This window comes from Peromyscus maniculatus, chromosome 9 (assembly GCF_049852395.1).
Source record: "Peromyscus maniculatus bairdii isolate BWxNUB_F1_BW_parent chromosome 9, HU_Pman_BW_mat_3.1, whole genome shotgun sequence".
NCBI classification, from domain to species: Eukaryota; Metazoa; Chordata; class Mammalia; order Rodentia; family Cricetidae; genus Peromyscus; species Peromyscus maniculatus.
In genome coordinates this window covers 8,323,969-8,344,018 of record NC_134860.1, presented here as the reverse complement: position 1 = coordinate 8,344,018, position 20,050 = coordinate 8,323,969, and the positions used below count along the sequence as shown (strand labels likewise).

General features: G+C 43.6%; 2 protein-coding genes and 1 long non-coding RNA gene across 6 annotated transcripts in view; 1 reads left to right on the top strand and 2 right to left on the bottom strand.

Moving 5' to 3' along the window:
- Window positions 1–20,050, bottom strand: part of LOC107401192 (disks large homolog 5-like) — a 241,980-nt gene that overhangs the window by 167,702 nt on the left and 54,228 nt on the right. The gene's annotated exons all lie outside the window — the stretch shown is intronic.
- LOC143267253 (uncharacterized) lies at window positions 17,180–19,691 on the top strand. Its single transcript, XR_013042203.1, has 2 exons — window positions 17,180–17,781; window positions 19,207–19,691. It is a non-coding gene; the product is annotated as an uncharacterized LOC143267253 (long non-coding RNA).
- LOC143267246 (disks large homolog 5-like) overlaps window positions 18,963–20,050 on the bottom strand; it is a 52,016-nt gene continuing 50,928 nt past the window's right edge. For all 4 annotated transcript variants that reach the window (XM_076544318.1, XM_076544321.1, XM_076544320.1 and 1 more), the window contains one exon: window positions 18,963–20,020. The gene's annotated coding sequence lies outside the window, so the exon portion shown is untranslated. The remainder of the gene's footprint in view (window positions 20,021–20,050) is intronic.

Sequence of the window (20,050 nt, the reverse complement as noted above, 5' to 3'; positions counted from 1 at the left end):
TTTTGGGAGGGATGTTTTAAAGGCAGAGCTCAGGTGTGAAAGAATGGATAAGGGGAAAAGTTGGATTTTGAAGCATGATGTGAAACCAACAGAGAATAATAAAATATTTAAAATAAAAAAAGAAATTAGGAAAACCAGAGCTATCTGCCCACGGTTTCCTTGGAATATAGTATCAATGATAACCAGACTGCAAACATAATGAATTACAAGATATGTTGGGACATTATTTTTTTTGGTGCTTTTGTCCTTAACTGTGAATTGGTGCAATTTTTTTAAAAGATTTATTTCTTTTATTTATATCTATGGTTGTTTTGCCTGCCACAGGGCTGTACACCATGTTCATGCAATTCTACCAGTGGCCAGAAGAAGCCATCAGATTCCATGTGGATCTGGAGTTAAAGAGGATTTTTAGCTGCTCTGTTGGTCCTTTGGGAGAGAAAATACTCAAAATGCACCAGCCATCTCACCAGACCCTGCACTTGACTTTTGTCCATTTACTTATGTATGCTGTGTTAGTTTGAATGAATCAGCTCCAACCATTTCAGGAGACCTGTAGAGACAAGCATATGATGTAGGCATTGTAATTGTCTTAGGATGCCAGGCATTCATTCAAGGCATTGGTGGGTTCAAGATCCTGCTCGAGCATCACTTATTATCAGGGTTAGAGCAGACCTCTCACATCTCATCCTGGATGACAATGCATATTAGGGCCATCTGATGAAATGCAGAATTGATAAGACATTCCTGGTGGTGGAGTTGTGGTTAATGGTGCCTCTGGATGCTCCAGGTAAGTGTTGGGAGTAAGCTTCAGACCAGCCAGAGTGACATGCCTGTCATGTGGAGCATGTCTGTACAAGGCTAGGAAAGGAGAGGGATGGTTGATGTTGCTCTTCCACCACAGATGATCGCACTGTGTACAGAGGAAGGGCTTCTTCCAGATACTGCTTTATTTTTGGGAAGCTCCCCTGGACCGGATCTACCTTCTGAGACTGACAGAGAATCAGAGAGTTAAGGTGTGGAGGAAGTAATCCTGTGGGATAACAAACTGGTGCTGTCAATCAAGCATAGAAATGATCTACTCTTTATGAATAAAAGGCATATATACACACACAACATCAATACAGATGCAAAGCTCATCAATTCCATGGATGATGTGATCAGCTGGAGAGATGGCTCAGTGGGCAAAGGTAACTGCTCCTAGGCCTACAGACCTGAGTTCCTTTCCTAGGACTCACATGATTGAAGGAGAGAACAAACCTCTGAGAAATTGTCCTATGATCTTAATAAAAGTGTAGGTACATGGTCATGGACCAATAAAGCTAAGCCTTTCTATTCCTAAGGCTTTCTATTTATCACTTACCCTAGAATCTTTCCATCTGATACATTCATTTTATTATATTACTATGCATTCCAATTGAGAGATTTGGGACATTTGCTATTTTACTCTTGTTGCTGAGATGTTTTAAGAACCAAGAAGGCCGACACCAAAGCACCACCTGAAGAATGGTTAAGGGAAGGTGGCCACTGGGAATTTGTGACATAGCTGAGACACAAACTACTCTAGAATGTCTTCTCTACATGCCTGGTGTATTAGTCAGGGCTCGCTAGAGTAACAGAAGTTATAAACTGTAGCTCTCTCTATTACAAAGGGAATTTATTTTAGAATGACTTTCAGGCTATGGTTCAGCCGATACAATGATAGCTGGCTATAATGGAAAGTCCAATAATCCAGTAGATGCTTAGTTCACAAGACTGGATGTCTCTACTGGTATGCAGTGTATGCTGGAATCTTAAAGGAATAGGCTCTAATGCCAGTGAAGGAATGGATGTGCTAACAAGGAGAGAGCAAGTAGAGAAAGAGTAAAAACTTCCTTCCTCCATGTCCTTCTTTAGGCTTACAGGAAGAGTGTTCCAGACTATATTTGGATTAAACGTCAGAATTAAAGTTGTGATTTCCTATGTCAAAGATCCAGACTAGAAGTAGATCTTCCTACTTCTAGTAGGTTAAGCAGAAATCTCCCAAAGGTGTGCCCTGTATGTTTTGGTTTTAGTTAATATCAGATGTATTCATGTTGACAACTAAGAATAGTCATCAGAGTAGTATTCTGCTCTTTACTAATATTCATGAACAAATGGATCCCTTAGAGAGTGAAAGGAAGGAGTGACAATAATCAAAAGGTACATCTGAGTCAGCTATAGATCCCATGGTTATGATGATTTTTATTGGCCTCTTTATGGCCATGGATGGCTGAAATAGGAATAAATACCTGTCTCTGGTTTCCTGGGTAGTAGGGGATGAGCTAGAAACCCAGTTACAAGTCTCTGGCCTTTCTATACAATTGGAGAATAGACATTGAAATAAGTATGACATGTGTGGTAGAGTCTGTGGTGGAAAGGGGTCCAAGAGGGACAAATGGGTCTCTTTGAAGAGAACGGGTAAAGGCCTCTCACAGCAAACATACTGGACCTGTCAGAAAGAGTGGGGTTCCTCAGGCCACATGAATTTGGACTTGAAATCCTCCAGACCACTTCTTGCTCACTCCATGTAGCCGCAAAAGGAAAGACAAAAGAGAAAAACAAAAAACAAAAAAAGCCTAAAACTCTCTTTAACAATACGGCCTAGGGAAGACTTCTGTGGGGTCTTCACTATATACAACAAGTACAAATAATCAATGTTTTCAAAGCAAAAATGGTTTATTAGGATTTGAAGTTTATTGAGGGTCAAAGAGGCAGGGTTTGAAGACAGAAGTAACAGGTAATAAATCATACTCCAGAGCCAAATCATATTGCAGAGCTCACCACTGACACTAGCATCTTGAGTGTGGGCACTGCAGTGTGTGTCTCCAAGAATAATGACAATAGACAATGTGCCTGGTGCTGCTTTAGAAGCTTTCAACATCCAGGGCTCTGAAAATGGGATGCTGCCTCCCCAAATCATCAAGCAGAATGGACTCCTCCAATTCTCTAGAACATAAGCTCTGACATCCAATTGCTGACTCAGGCTTGTATTTGGGACCTGGTCTCTGTAGTAAGTGGTAGGGTTTCTGATAAGAACTCCTCCACCAAAACACTGGAAGGGTGGTCAAAGTTGCGGTCATGCCACAGCCCCTCCACATGTCCACCCTGAAGCCTCTAGAAGAGGCTTCAATCGTCATATTTACCAACTTTTCCTTTGTGGCTTGGGCTTATTGTGACTCATTATTTTAAATATTGTTTCATTTTTTCTCCATAAATTCTATTAAATTATTCTTCCTACAATTGAAATTTCACTTTGGACATAGAATCCTATTCATGGAGGGTCAATTTTCTTTGCAATAAGCTGAAGTTTATATTTTCTGCCTTTGGCTTGCTTCTGGCTATTCTCGGCTGTCTATTTGAGACATAGTTGAGGAACTGACACCATCTGACTGGCTTGCAGGCATGCTTCTTGGGCATTTTCTTGATTGCTAATTGACAGAGAAGAGCTCAGTCCTCTGTAGGTAGAGCCATCCTTAGGCAAGTGAGCCTGGGCCATAGAGAAAAGGTAGCTGAGCCGACTAGTGAGCAGTGTTCCTCTGGTTTCAATCCCCTGTCTTGAGATCTTGCCTAGGTTTCCCTTGATGATAGACTGTAACCTGTGAGGTAAATAAACTCATCACTTTTTTAAATTGAATTTTTACTTTTATTATAACAATAGAAATCTGTCTAGAACTTGCCATATTCTCAGGACATTCTCTGATGGTCCATTCTTCTCCTGCCAGCCTGTATCTCTTTTTTCCCCAGTGTACAAAGTTCCTGGACACTGCAATCTATTGCAATATCTACTCTGACAACCATACCTCACTGCTTATATAACTCTATTATGGTATTTTGTTAGTGTTATATGACATGTTTCTCTAATATGGCATGTTTCCCTAATTTTCCCTCTTTAAAATTATCTCTGGATTTTCCTTCTTTTTCCACTTTTAGTATCCTTTGCCCCACAATAGATCATTTATGTCAGATTATTAAGTTCCACAGAAATGGGTGATTTATTGTATTAACATTTTTCAATTCAAGTTTTAGAAAAGCAAATTAGAACACTGTACTTGCTGGGTTTTATGTGTGTGTGTGTGTGTGTGTGTGTGTGTGTGTGTGTGTGTGTGTGAAGGAGGGCACTTACATCCCACAGCTTATATATTGTGAGGTCCCTTTTTATGACAACATGACAAAATCTAGGGTTCCAAGAGGAGGGGGCCATATTTCTCAATTTTTCCTTATGATCAGGGTGTAAGAAAGCCTGTAGAGCATCTTCCTAAGTATTGATTAACATGGGAGGGACCAGCCCATTGTGAGTGGGGTCACCCCTGCTCTGTTAGTCCTGGGCTGTTTAAGAAAGTAGGGTGAACATGCTGTTGTGAGTGAGCCACTAAGCAGCACCCACCATGGGCTCTGCATTAGCTCCTGCCTCCAGGATCCTCTCCTGTTTGAGTTCTGGTCCACTTCCTTCAGTGGTGAACAGTGATGTGGAATTGTAAGTCAGATTAACACGTTCTTTTTCAATTTGCTTTAGTCATGGTTCTTCATTGAAACAACAGAACCCTAACCAGGACACTGTGCATGTCAAAAGACATCGTTCAGGAGTTGGCTCTCTCCTTCTACCTGTTGAGACAGGTCTCTCTTGTTTCTGGGATGTACTGTGTACTCTAGTCCAGCTGATCTTCCAGTTTCCAGGCAATTTCCAGTTCTCTGCCAGGAGTGAAGCAATCACAGATGTCTGCCACTGTTCTGACTTTTTACGTGAAATCTAGGGTTGAACTCATCAGACTTGTACAGCCAGTTTCTTTCTCAATTAAGCCATATGACCCCAGCCCTTACTTTATTTTAAAAGCAAACAGCTAAAACACCCAAAACAAATGCAGGATTTCGGGACTCATGATGAATGGATGTCTCACAATCAACATGCAGATTTAACAGAGGACTTTCTGGTTCAGAAGCCCCTCAGGTACCCCATCCAATGGCAATGTTCTGTCTCCCATCAGTAGCAACCACTTTGCTGAGTCTTATAGTCACTTAATATCTGTTGCACGAATCTACTGCTGAATCCTCAGGCCAATTGGAAGGCGAGATCCTATCTCCAGGAATCCTCTGACTGAAAGCCTTTGAGTTCTTAGCTTGAAAGGCTCTCCAGCTGAATAGCCTCTAGCTGAAAAGGGTCTAGTTCCTGTATCCTCATGCCTTATATACCTCCTGTGCCCAGCCATATTACTTCCTTCCTAGCACTGGGGTTAAAGGTGTGTGATTCTCAAGTACTGGCATTAAAGGTGTATGCCACTACTGTCTAGCTCTGTTTCTTTCCTAGACTGAATCAATCTCATGTAGTCCAGGGTGGCTTTGAACTCTCAGAGATCCAGATGGATCTCTGCATCCCGAGTGCTAGGATTAAAAGTGTGTGTCACCATTGCCTTACTTTTTAATCTATGGCTTGTTCTGTTCTCTGATCTTCAGGCAAATTTTATTAGGGTACATAATGTATCACCACACATAACTGTCTTTATTGTCATCAAACTCTAAATCCTGAGTCACTTTCTTGTTCTTGAAGTTACTGTTTTTGTTTTCATAATACTCAGAACCCACACATTTCCCTTCTGTCTCCTTTGTCCATGACAGTTCATCTGAGATGTGGGAGAACTCAAACTATTTGGTATGTAGTTCCTCATGGTTTAGGTTTTGTGACTGCATGCTCTATCTATGAAGTCTAACATGTCCATCATATGTCCTGAGCACTGGCAGCTGAATGGGGATAGGGATCATATTGCTGGTATAACTCAAGTCCATAGGTACATTCAGGCTAGGTGCTTTGCTGTTTTATGAGAAGTCCCCATAATTGCAGTTGGTGAACTTATTCAAAATTCACAAGACCAACAATAAAATTATTCAAATATTTAAACCTATAATTGACAACTGACATTTGGACTTGGACATTTTAAAGTCTTACAATGTTATTACATTTGAGATTTTTCTATATACAAAGAAGGTAAAATAGCTCATGTGTTCATAATGGTACTTGGGGTTCAAAGCCATGGCTTTGAATTTTGATTTCTTAGTTTTCAGGGATAAAGTGTTAACAGTATCATACTATTAATATTTTTAGTTTTTAGGCACAGTATATGCATATAGTAACTGAGACAAGGCAGAGTATAAACAATGTGTGTTGTCTAGCTAATGAAATTAGTATTGTGTCATTAAAGTGATGTAAAATTGTATATGTGGAAATTAGTATACACACCAATGGATTGATTCATCCTTGACTAAAATCAGAATCAGCATCCAAGAGGAGGCCACACTGCTTCAAACAGGACTTTCAGGGGAATGTTAGGAAGTTGGAAGTCCAAATGCTTTGTGAACTGAAAGGGTGGTACTGCCATTCAGCCTTTGTCTAGATGGGGAAGGAAGATCTTAAGTAAATATTTATAGTGCCATTTGCCACACAATGTAACTTGAATCCATTATTCTGCCTCTTGTCATATTATTGCCCCTAAGCCATCAAAGTCTCTTCATTAAATTGAGCAAGTACTTCCTCTAATATTTGAAACTGTTTTTAATAGTTTCATGACTACTCAAGAATGAATATTTGATAATAGCTTTTGGAATGAATACTATAGGGAACTGGGCTTGTTTATAGAAAGCTATAAGCTATGTTTGCCATCTGGGGCTGTTTTTGCCATGGATGTATTTTACTTAGGTAACTGGCTGACTATGATCTCACTGAACTGGCATTTTCAAGTAAAGTTAAAAGATGAATTTCAGCTGTACTCATAACAAATACTTAACTCTACCTCAACTTTTATATGAATTATTAGTGTTAATACATGGACTGTGGACCAATAGCTGTGGAGCCCACATGCTACTGGACTAAGCTCTCTGGATATAAGAGACAGTTGTTTAGCTTGAACTGTCTGGTGGGACCCCAGGCAGTGTGATCAGGATACATCCCTGGTGCACAAATTGGCTCTTTGGAGCCCAGTGCCTATAGTGGGATGATTTTGCAGCCTTGGTGGAGGGAGGAGGGGTTAGACCTGACTCAACTGAATGTACCTGGCTCTACTGACTCCCCATGGGAGACTTTGCCTTGGAGGAGGTGGGAATGGGAGGTAAGTTGTTGGGGGTAAGGCTGTGGGGCAGGAGCATAAAGGATAGGAGTAATCTGTGGTTGGTATATAAAATGAATAGAAAATTTAATAAAAAAATAAACAACTTCCTAGTATGGAGCCTACAGAAATTACTTCGGGAAGATAATATGCAGCTTATTTAATTCAATCCCCATCTCCCACATTGGAGCTCAATACTGTCTTTAATTCCAGTTCCTGGATATCTGACACTTCCACACAGATATATAAGCAGTCATGTAGCTAGAGTTTTCCTGTCTTGCTCACAGTCAGAACAAATATTTGTCACCCGCCAGTTCCACGGCCGCTCAGTCCCAACCAAGTAAACACAGAGACTTATATTGCATACAAACTGTATGGCCGAGGCAGGCTTCTGTCTAACTGTTCTTATAGCTTAAATTAATCCATTCCCATAAATCTATACCTTGCCACGTGGCTTGTGGCTTGCTGGCATCTTCACATGCTGCTTGTTATGGCAGTGTGGGGCAGTGACTCCTTCTTCCTTCCTGTTCTTTCTTTTCTTCTCTCTGTTAGTCCCGCCTATACTTCCTGCCTAGCCACTCGCCAATCAGTATTTTATTTATTGACCAATCAGCATAATTTGACATACAGACCATCCCACAGCACAGGCAGAATGCCAACACATAAAAATAAATAAATTTAAAAAAATAAATAAATTTTGTTTATTTTGTTTATCTGTGCAGTGATCATGCACCCTTTTGATCCCAGGACTCAGGAGGCAGAGGCAGGAAGAACTCTGTAAATTGGAGGCTAGACTAATCTATAGAGCAATTTTCATCACAGCCAGGGCAACAGAGAGAAACTGTGTCTTGAAAAACTGTACAAGAGGAGGAGGAGATGGAGGGTGAGGAGGAGGAGGATGAAGAAGATGAGGAGAATGAGGAGTGGAGGTAGAAGAGAAGGAGAAGGAGAGGTGATGGAGGAGGAGGTGAAGGAGGAGGAGGTGGAAAAGGAGGAGGAGGTGAAAAAGGAGGAGGAGGGGGACTAGGAGGAGGGGGGAGGAGGAGGAGGAGGGGGAGGAGGAGTAAGAGCAGAGGAGAAAACAAGTCAGGCTGGGTAAATGGCTCACTGGGTAAAGTGCTTTCCATTCAAGCGTGAATCCTACATTTGAAACCCAGAACCTATGTAAAGCTGAGTGTGGAACGTGTTGTATCTCTAATCCTAGTGTTCCTATGGTGAGCTGGGAGACAGAGACAAGAGAACCAATAGAAACACAGCCCACTTTTCCAGGCACACACAGTGGCAAACACAATAAAGGGAACCAACTTAGATGGTTCAGCTGGTAAAAGAATTTCCATGAAGCCCGATGACCTAATTTTGTTCCTTGGAACTTGTGTAAAGTTGGAAGGAGAGGATAGACTCCCAAAGTTCTCCTTTGATCTCCACAAGCAAGCAATAGCATGCACACACCTCTCCCTATACCGACTAAAAATACATTCCAAAGAGGCCCAGTCTCTTGGTAGAAGGTAAGAAGCAACACCTGAGGCCATCCACTGACCACAACACCCATGCTCACACTCACAAAAACACATATGCACACATATCACACACAAAGACATCACACAAATCACACACACACACCCACACCACAGTTTTTTTTAATTAGGAATATTTTTATGTATTTATTTTACAATACTATTCAGTTCTACATAATAGCCACAGATTCCCTTGTTCTCTCCCTTCCTGCACCCCTCCCCTCCCCCGCACCCGCACACCCCCCATTCCCACCTCCTCCAGATCAAGGTCTCCCCCAAGGACTGGAATCGACCTGATAGACTCAGTCCAGGCAGGTCCAGTCCCCTCCTCCCAGATTGAGCCAAGCGTCCCTGAATAAGTCCCAGGATTCAAACAGCTAACTCATGCAACGGAGCCCAGGACCTGGTACCACTGCCTAGATGCCTCCCAAACAGATCAAGCCAATCGACTGAATCACCTATTCAGAGGGCCTGATCCAGTTGGGGGCCCCTCAGCCTTTGGTTCATAGTTCATGTGTTTCCATTCATTTGGTTATTTGTCCCTGTGCTTTATCCAACCTTGGTTTCAACAATTCTCGCTCATATAGACCCTCCTCTTTCTCACTAATTAGACTCCCAGCGCTCCACCAGGGGCCCAGCCATGGATGTCTGCATCCAGATTCCTCAGTCCTTGGATGGGGTTTCTGGCACAACTATTAGGGTGTTTGGCCATCCCATCACCAGAGTAGGTCAGTCCCGGCTGTCTCTCGACCATTGCCAGCAGTCTTTTGTGGGGGTATCTTTGTGGATTTCTGTGGGCCTCTTTAGCTCTCTGTTCCTTCCTTTTCTCATGTGGTCTTCATTTACCATGGTCTCCTATTCCTTGTTCTCCCTCTCTTTTCTTGATCCAGCTAGGATCTCCCACTCTCGTTCCCTTTACCCTCGCCCTTCATTGCTCCCACTCATGTCCAGGCTGTTCATGTAGATCTCATCCATTTCTCCGTGTCTTTCTTGGGGTCCCGTTTTCCAGGTAGCCTCACTGGTGATGTGAGTAGCAGTCCAGTCATCCTTGTTCCACATCTAGCATCTTCCTATGAGTGAGTACATACCATATTTGTCTTTCTGAGTCTGGGTTACCTCACTCAGGATGATTTTTTTCTAGATCCATCCATTTGCCTGCAAACCTCATGATGTCATTGTTTTTCTCTGCTGAGTAGTATTCCATTGTGCATATGTGCCACAATTTATTTATCCATTCTTCAGTTGAAGGGCATCTAGGTTGTTTCCAGGTTTTGGCTATTACAAACAATGCTGATATGAACATAGCTGAGCAAGTGCTCTTGTGGTATGATTGAGCATTTCTTGGGTATATGCCCAGGAGTGGTATAGCTGGATCATGGGAGAGATTGATTCCCAATTTTCTGAGAAAGCGCCATATTGATTTCCAAAGTGGTTGTACAAGCTTGCATTCCCACCAGCAGTGGAGGAGAGTTTCCCTAGTTCCACATCCTCTCCAGCATAAAGTGTCTTCAGTGTTTTTGATCTTAGCCACTCTGACAGGCGTAAGGTGGTATCTCAGAGTTGTTTTGATTTGCATTTCCCTGATGATTAGGGATGTTGAGCAATTCCTTAAATGTCTTTCAGCCATTTGGGTTTCCTCTGTTGAGAATTCTCTGTTTAGTTCTAAAGCCCATTTCTCAATTGGACTGTTGGTCGTTTTGATGTCTAATTTCTTGAGTTCCTTATATATTCTGGATATCAGTCCTCTGTCACATGTGGGGTTGGTGAAGATCTTTTCCCATTCTGTAGGCTGTCGCTTTGCCTTGTTGACCGTATCCTTTGCTCTACAAAAGCTTCCCAGTTTCAAGAGGTCCCATTGATTGATTGTTTGTCTCAGTGTCTGCACTACTGGTGCAGCTATACCACTCCTGGGCATATACCCAAGAAATGCTAGATGTGGAACAAGGATGACTGGACTGCTACTCACATCACCAGTGAGGCTACCTGGAAAACGGGACCCCAAGAAAGACACGGAGAAATGGATGGGATCTACATGAACAGCCTGGTCATGAGTGGGAACAATGAAGAGCAATGGTCGAGGGAACGAGAGTGGGAGATCCTAGCTGGATCAAGAAAAGAGAGGGAGAACAAGGAATAGGAGACCATGGTAAATGAAGACCACATGAGAAGGGGAGGAAGCAGAGAGCTAGGGAGGCCCACGGAGATCCACAATGATACCCCCGCAAATGACTGCTGGCAATGGTCGAGAGATGGCAGGAAATGACCAACTCTGGTGATGGGATGGCCAGAAACCCTCATAGTTGTGCCATAAACCCCATCCAAGGACTGAGGAATCTGGATGCAGACATCCATGGCTGGGCCCCTGGTGGAGCACTGGGAGTCTAATTAGTGAGAAAGAAGCGGGTTTATATGAGTGAGAATTTCTGAAGCCAAGGTTGGATAAAGCACAGGGACAAATAACCAAATGAATGGAAGCACAGGATCTATGAACCAAAGGCTGAGGGGCCCCCAACTGGATCAGGCCCCCTGAATGGGTGAGACAGTCTTTTGACTTGATCTGTTTGGGAGGCATCTGTGCATTGGTGCCGGGTCCTGAGCTGGTTGCATGAGTTGGCTGTTTGAATCCTGGGACTTATGCAGGGATGCTTCGCTCGGTCTGGGAGGGGGGGACTGGACCTGCCTGGATTGAGTCTACCAGGTCGACCCCGGTCCTCGGGGAAGACCTTGATCTGGAGGAGGTGGGAATGGGGGGTGGGCTGGGGAGAGGGGGAGGGGAGTGAGAGGGGGAGAACGGGGGAATCTGTGGCTATTATGTTGAACTGAGTGGTGTTGTAAAATAAATTAAAAAAAAGAATTAACTGAGAAGAGTAGTGTATAGGAAAGTTGCTGTGCTTTCACTTATAGAATTGGGTATTACTGAGATAACTCACCTTGTCTGGCATGACTTGTCAGTGTGATATAACATCTAAAAGGACAGTTTGGCTTACATCACTCATTTGTTCTGGGATACACCAAGTATACTTCTGAAGCCACAGTCTAGACTTCTGGTGAATTTTCAATCCAAACCAAACATGGTGCTAGTTCTTCATTTCAGGATTATCAGTAAATTGAAAAGTGTGAAGTGGGGCTCTGGGAAAGGTCTATGGTAAAGGACCCCCAATAATCAGTCCTCTTGTGCCCTTTGCCTGCATCTCTCATGCTCCAATGGATGTTGTAATTTAAGCTGGCTGTGTCACCTTTCCTAAGGGCATGCACATTGTCACAGGTGTCTCCAGTCAAGGAATTTGGCTTTCATATAGTGAAGTTCCACAGTGGTGACACACTACATACTATCCCCATGACTATGACACATTTGATTTTCTGTAAATGCCATTGTGTATCTGTTTGTGGCCTCTCAATAGCTATTCATCTTTCTTCAAACTTTAATGCAGGAATGGCCCATCATTCTTCATGGGAGTTTTTGCTCTTGTGTCTGAGAGCTCCCCTGGAGAACTCTGGTTCTTATATCTCCAGCCTTACATGTCACTAATTAATCACACTTTAGATATCTACAATGGCTGGAATGAATTCTTCTGTAGTTCAGGGGCAATTTTCATCAACTATGGGACTTACCTTTGTTCTGACAGGACATCCACAATCTCCCATCACACTAACAGACTTGTGCATCCTCCACAATGTGTTTGTTGCTTTCAGGAGACTGAACATTCCTCCCCACCATCCTTACTTAGTTACCTAGAAATCTTTTTTTTTCTTGTGTTATTGACTAGAGGATTCATGAGTTGGATGAGCCTATTCCTGGAATATTTTTGGAAGTGAGTCTTCAACTGTACATGAAGTAGTGAATATAATCTGATGAAGTACAAAGAGATCCCTGGGTTTGTAATGAGGTGATGAAGGTCTTCCCTTGTGTTTTTGGGAAGGCTCCTGGGAAAGGCAGTATGTCTTCCAGTGATTTGCCGAAGATGTAGTTTGTAGGTAGGTGAGGGCGACTGCTGGTGAACCCGATAGTTCCTTCTCAGGGCAAGCTATTGTATTCTGGAGAGTCCTTGGCATTTCCTTTATGTTACTTGTGTTGTGGGAACACCAAGCGACTGTAGGGTATTCTTTCACTGCCCATAGACATTTCAGCAAGACTGAGAAGGCTGCTTGGGAGTGAGAATGGAGAACAACGGGAGACCAGAGAGGTGCAAGAAGCTGGGCTTCAGTCTCAGTGTCAAACATGGAGAAATAAATGGTTCTTGGGATGGCACTGTGAGTCATAGGAAGGATCGTGGGAGTTTTCTGGAGGAAGTGAAGCTTGAGCTGAGCTTTCCAGTAGTGGGGTTTAGCTTCTGTGAATTTCTGGTAAGCAATGGACTTATCCTGTTTCTTTAGGTTCCTGAAAGCAGACCGAGAGTCAGCAATTTCTGATGGTTATTTTGGGAGAGCCATGAATTTTCAAACCTGAAGTGGCTTTTCTGTGAGATCCTTAATCTCTTTCTGAGAAGAAAGCAAGGTCAGCAGGAGGAAAGCGGTGATGAATTAGGTGTCCTTCTCTGGGTAGCATGTTGCTGCTCTTCATCCTAGTGGATTCCATCAGTTTCCATGGGAATAGGATGCCAATAAGAAGGGAGGGAAAATCTACCAAACTCTCAGACATTCAGATACTTTGGTCCTGGATACATGTGATGAGGACTTAGTACTGCTAAGCTCAAGGGACAAAAGGACTTACCTGCACCACATCAGATATAAGGTGACACTGTCCTCCAAATCTACATGGTTGGGCTATCTTTTGCTTTCCAGGGCTGGGGGACTGCATTAGAGAGGGAGACACATGCCTACCCATGGTGGTTGAGGACAGATACATAGCTCGTGGAACCAATTTGAGGATAATTGTCCTACTCTGTGGGGCCCTCAGTGTGTCCCTAGCATTTTCTCTTCCTGGGGCTTCCTCTTGGGACTGGAATGGATTCTCCTTGCCCTATGCCATTCAAGTGTACAAGTTCACTTTGCTTTATCTTCCTCCAGAGACTACTGGGAAGTCACCAACCCAAACCTCCAACTACACTGAGCAGGAGCAGCAGATGACAAAGTTGGAGAAAATCACCCTTCAGCTACAGAGTATAACATATGAGCAAATTGAACTGCATGGGATCCTGGGCACTTATATAGACAAGGATTTCCAGAACAGGTAGTCATTATGTGCAGGTCTCTGCTGACCATCTTGACCCCACAAAGTGTAGCTAAGCTTTCCTGCCAAACAGGAGGCTGAAACTCCAGGGTGTCCTGGTGCCTAAACGAATTTTCCTAAGTGCACAGAATTTGTAACCTGGGTACGTGTGAGATGAAGACACAGGCTATTCTTATTCATCCAAATGAAAAGCAGAGCCTGGGGCCTGAATCACAGTCTGAGGATAAGGACAGTAGCATGTGAGCTCTCAACATGCATTTCAAGAGGCCTTCGCAGGTGTTGGGTTGTGGGAGATTGCTGTGGGATGGTCTGTATGTCAAATTGCTCTGATTGGTCAATAAATAAAACATTGATTGGCCAGTGGCCAGGCAGGAAGTAGGTGGAAAAAGGAAAGAGGAGAATTCTGGGAAGCAGAAGGCTGAGATAGAGAGACACTGCCAGCCACTGCCATGACAAGAAGCATGTGAAGACACTGGTAAGCCACCAGCCACGTGGCAAAGTATAGATTTATGGAAATGGATTAATTAAAGATATAAGAACAGTTAGCCAGAAGCCTGCCTTGGCCATACAGTTTGTAAGCAATATAAGTCTCTGTGTTTACTTGGTTGGGTCTGAGTGGCTGTGGGACTGGCAGGTGACAAAGAGTTGTCCTTACTGTGGGCAATGCAGGAAAACTCGAGCTACAGGAGATGCTAGGTTCTGTGAGTTTGTGGTGAGTCTTTGTACCTGACCAGCAGATGATTGTGACAAGCAGATGAACAGACGTTGTCCCATTCATTCATCTCAGTTTGTGGCTGGAAGGTCTGATGCTTATCATTGCTTCTCCCTTGTCCTGCTCCTCATACTTTGAGGCAGTTCCACCTACCTGCATTTCATGGGCAACCTGACTGTATGTGGTGTTTGTGTGTGTAGGAAGTAATAGCCTGATAGTTTTCTTGGCTCCTCCCTATAATTTGAGACAGTGAAAACTATTTCATGGGCATTCTGAGTATATATGGTGTATGTGTGTATGTGTGTATGTGTGTTGGTGTGTGTGTGTGTGTGTGTGTGTGTGTGTGTGTGTACACGTTCGTGTGTGCGTTCGTGCATGCATGCATGTGCGTGTGTGTGTGTGTGTGTGTGTGTGTGTGTGTGTGTGTGTGTGTTAGAGGGCAGGAGGGTGTATGTGTATACTCCTGGGTTTCTAGGGTCTGTGGAAGGGCCTGAGGATTTGCCATTTTCACATTTTCCAGGGGATGCCAGTGATGACGCCAGAGAGCTCCACTTTGAGTAGCTCGGGTCTTGGCCACTCTTCTCACTTTGGTGGAACATTGGAATCCCCTGTGGAGTTTATAACGCCTTCCTGAAGTTGGGACTCCTCCCTGGAACTACTCAACGTATGCTCTGGTCCTCTGTGTATAAGGAGGAGTACCCAGACATGATAATTCCTGTTATAAAGACAGGAAAATGTCACCATAGGTTTCTGGTGGCACCAGATATGTGGCACAGATTCCTGGGGTCTTCTTGGAGAGATCATCTATAGCTCCAAGTCCACTGAGGGTGGTCATGCAGTCCTGGATAACTCCTTCTTCTTCTGGCCTGGGGACATGATAGGAAGTTTAATAAGCACCAGGAGGTCCCTGTGTATAAGTGCCAGGCTGTGGCTTCCATGACACTGAGGAATCCAGAGCATAGCCTGATTCCATATGATCCTTGTGGCCTGTGTTCATGGGGTCCTTTTCTCCTGGGGCCATGCCCTACCACAGGCTGAATTCTTTTGAGATGCTGAAAAAGGAGCATAAGCAGGTGATGTCGGACTTGCAGAAAATGCCCATGGAGATCAGTGACAGTGTGAACAAGGTCAAACAGCTGATTGAGGAGAATGTATCCTACAGGTATGTGCCTGATTTATCTTGGGAGAGACTGATTCTGCCATCTTTCTCTTTGAGTCAAAGTGAGAGCTCTGGTTCTTGCCTGTCTGCCTCTTAGCAAGCAGCCTGACATGTGGTCCTTGGCCTTGTGCATCTTGGACTCAGTTTAGCTAAGTGTGAAAAGACACTGTTCCCCTCCAAGCAATGTCCTGCCAGCTTCCGGAGCCCCTGGATAAAAACAAATGATTTGCACCATGAAGGGAGTGTCAGGTATCCTAGTACCTCTGGGGCTCTGACCAGGGCTTCACAGAGCTGGTTTCCATGGTAGCCATAGACAGAATTGATTCTGGTTGGGGCATCTTCCCTCATGCTGAGAGTGTTTGCCCTCTACCTGCTGGTGTTTTCCCAATATCATGAACAGGTAAGCACAGGTTTGGGTTGCACCCTGTTCTCAGGGGGACAGTACCCCTTTTGGAATCAGGGTTTTCAGAAGTGCTTTGAATCTTTGTGGAATTTGGTAACTCTCTGGATTTGGCCTGTATCTAAGTGATGCTGCTTGGCTAATGAGAACTCTATTTGTGGGCTGTCTGGGAGTCTGGGACTTTCAGTGCTGGTGGCACTTGGAGGTAGGAATGGCAAAGGAGGCTGGCTGATGCTCATCATGTTTTGGTGTTTGTTCAGTTCCCTCCACAGCCAGGTCCTCCGAGATTGTACTCAGCTGAAGGAGAATGTATATTTGTTGAGACTGAAGAACAGACTGCTGTGGAAGGAGTGGATTGAACTGCAAGAGTCCTGTGAGGAGCTGAAGAGGCTCTTGAAGGAGGCTCATGAGATGATCTGTGACCCTTCTGCTGAGCAGCAGCAGGTAAGCTGAGGCAGCGGGGGCAGGTGCCCATCTGTCCAACCATGAACATAGAGACACCCATAGAGACTCCCACCTACATACCATCTAATTGTTCATTTCTGTGATCACTCCCAAGTCTTTCTGGCGAGTTAGCCTCTTTCAAGAATCTGGATAATTGGCAAGCGAACCTCCTGCTCTGCCAGAAGCTGCAGTACATTCAGAGAGATGGGTCAGTAACATATCACAAACATACATGTCATTATGATCAGAGGGCTGCTATGCAGGGAGGTACTTTGGCAACAACACAAAGCTTTCATTGATGATGTCAGTGGCCTGTGGCTCATTTGCTTTGCAGGGGTCATGTGAGATCACAGGTAGGAAGCAGCCTTTAAGGACTAGATCCCAGTGCCAGTGCCAAGTGAGTGGTTCTCATTGTCAACGTTTTGGGTAGCATGTGGTCTTCTCCTTAATTCCTGCATCCCAATGTGTTCTCTTTCTTTTGCCAAGCTCTTGGTTCATACTAACAGATGCCTGAGTAGCACCTTGTCAGTCCTTTTTCTTGTTATGGTACTTGACTGGTCTCCCATCCTGGAGCTTCCAGTCTGGAGATGACTGGATGACCATAGATGTGGGAAGACTTTGACAGGCTGAGGTTTGGAATGACAGATTTGTATCTGCAAGAAAATATTTTTTCCAATCCCCTCAACATAGTCCGACTAAGCTGTGTGATCCAGCTCTGCTAGGAATTTTCTAGGCCCACAAGGGATGGATAGCTGTGTTTGGGTTCTGAGTTGAAACACCTGATGTGCATATTTTAAATTCAACTGTTCATTCAGCATTATGTACTCTTCACTTTTTTCTGCTCACTTCCTATTTCTGTGCTCTGTGTGTGACCTATGCAGTCGTGTATAAATGTGTACATTGGTTGGTGTGTTCAGAGACTACATAATGAAATTCAGTGTTGTCATCTGTTGCTCACTCCCTTGTTCCCTTGGTTGCACTGGAATTTACAAGGATAATTGCTTCCCATATTAACTCTCTGACTTACTGTGAGTCTCAGGTCAGATCCATTCCAGGAGAACTTCAGAAGAATAAAGCCCACATCTGAAAGAAACCTTTCCTCAATATACTGTGACTTCTGCTGTGGTGAAAGTGTAGCATCAACCATCCCACTCCCTTTCAAGCCTTGCAGAGATACACTCTCCGTGAGAGGCATGTGGCTTTTGCTGCAGATACCATCCACCCAGACAAATGTGAAGTTTCTACGTAACACTGCTTAGCTGGTGTATCACAGGTATATCTTATCCCATCTCCATCCCCAGGCGGGTCTTAAAAGTCTGCATTTCATGTGATGGGCCTACTCTGCATTGTCATCTCTAAATGAGAGGTGACATAACTGCTCTAACTCTGACTTCAGAGATGCTGAGTGATGATCCTGAACCCGGGAGCACTCTGCTTGAATGCCTGGCATCCCAAGTAATCTCCCACGCCTACCTCATGGTCCTGTCCCTACAATTCTCCAGAAATATCTCTCTTCGATTAGGTGTAATCCAGTCCAACTAATACACTAGAGAGGCTGGAAGGACAAAAGTCAAGTGCATGGGCTGGAGAGATCACTCATCCTTTAAGAGGATGTGTAGCTCTCCCAGAGGACCCAGATTTCAGCTAACAATCTTCTGTGACTCCAGTTCCATGTGGAATCCATTGCCCTTTCTGGCAAACTGATTGCTTGTGGTGCATAGAAAACAGGCAAAATACCCATATTCATAAATTCAAGTAAATGAATCTCAAAAAATTCCATGCAAAATGAATGGTCAAGGCAACAGCACATTAAAAAGACCACATCTCAATACGTCTTAGAGGGTTACTACCCCTGCATTACCACTGTCACTGGTGCTGTATTTCAGGAAAAGAAAGGCAGACGGCTATAGGTTTCCTCATTTCTTCTATACTCCTGTAACAAATGTTCTCACTTCCTGAGATGCATTAGAAAACATAGGTGTGTTTCTGAAAAATCTGATATCAATGATCATGTCACGAACATGTGTGTATCTATTCTCTGTTTTTTGAAGTTGCTAGACATGTGAAGTCAGGTGTTTAATATGGATCTTTTTCCATCATGAAGTGGATATTCATGGAGTAGGCCATGGGATTCACACCCAAGATACCATCTTGGTTTGTAACCCTGTTTAGCTGAGAACTCACAATGTAGCCCAAGCTTCCTGGGCCTTGTAGAGATCCACCCCTGTCTGTTGAGTTCTAATGTTACAGGAGTGTGACACCACACCTGACTACAAAGTTACTTTCAGAATGAAGAGAATGTACCAGGTTTAGCTGTCCCCTATGGGAGAACTTACCCTGTTGGAGGAGGGCAGGAGGAGTGGGGGGAATGTGGTAGGCAGGAGAGGGAGGAGCAATGAGAGGTGGATATGTGGTTGGTAAGTAACTTCAATAAAAAATTTAAAGGAAAGTATGAAGAGTTGGAAGTAATTTTTTATTTGTGAAATTACAGAAATTTGACTGAATAGGGAGGGCCTTAAAGGGGTGCTTAGTATATCCAGTGTATAGATTTAGCAAAATATAAAATCAAAGAGAGAACAAAGAACAAAAAAAAATTAAAAAAACAGCAAAACAAAACAAAGAACAACAAAACCTAAATTCATGAAAACCCCAAAACAAACCAAAACTATTTACATAAGGAGTTTTTTTCTTCATGCAGATGTCCTACGCTCTGTGGCTGGCTTTGGACACAAGTTGAAAGAGAACCCTGAACTGAAATAACTTCCTCAAGACAAGTGCAGTCATGCCACTTTGGGGCTTCTAGGTTAAGTCCTTGCCAAAGTTGATCTTATGCCATGTTGCCACTATATGATTCTGTCTGCCAACATGTGTCTGTGTGCCCATTCAAGAGTAAAAAATGACACAGGGAGCATCTCTTACCAAAAGACATAAAAGCTCATGGTGACATCCTTCCTAAATCATCTCTCAGAAAAATTCTCTTCACTATCACATGTGCATGAAATTGAGTAGGTCCAGCACTGTACTGGAGTGAGAATATGCTTCCCTTGTGTGTTCTGTCTGGATAGCAGCATGACATCAACACAGTCTCCGTTGACATATGTCCCTCCACATATGAAGGGCTCAGGACTCAGCCAGCTACCAAAAGTTTGTAGCAATAAACTTTCAGAGTAACTATGAGTGGAATCATATTGTCTCTCCTTGTTGTTGTGGCCCTCACTGGGAACACTTGCTGGTAGATGTCAGCTTTTTCTGCATAATTCTTGGTGTTTACTTTTTTGAATCTCATGCATCTTATTGATGGTTTCTTTATTCCATAACTAGTGAGTCAACAGACACATGGATGAGATTATGGATAGACGACCTGCAGGGCAGATGATATTTGCCTCACTGGTGGATTTCACAACTTGTAGTACATATCTTGTTCTGAGGAGGCCTTGATCATAGAGTGGAGAATGTCAGTGTTTCTAGTTGACTATGGATTCCTTCAGCCTCCTCAGTTCTCATAAAGGGTGCTGTGAGAGAAGAAAAGGCAATCAGTTCTA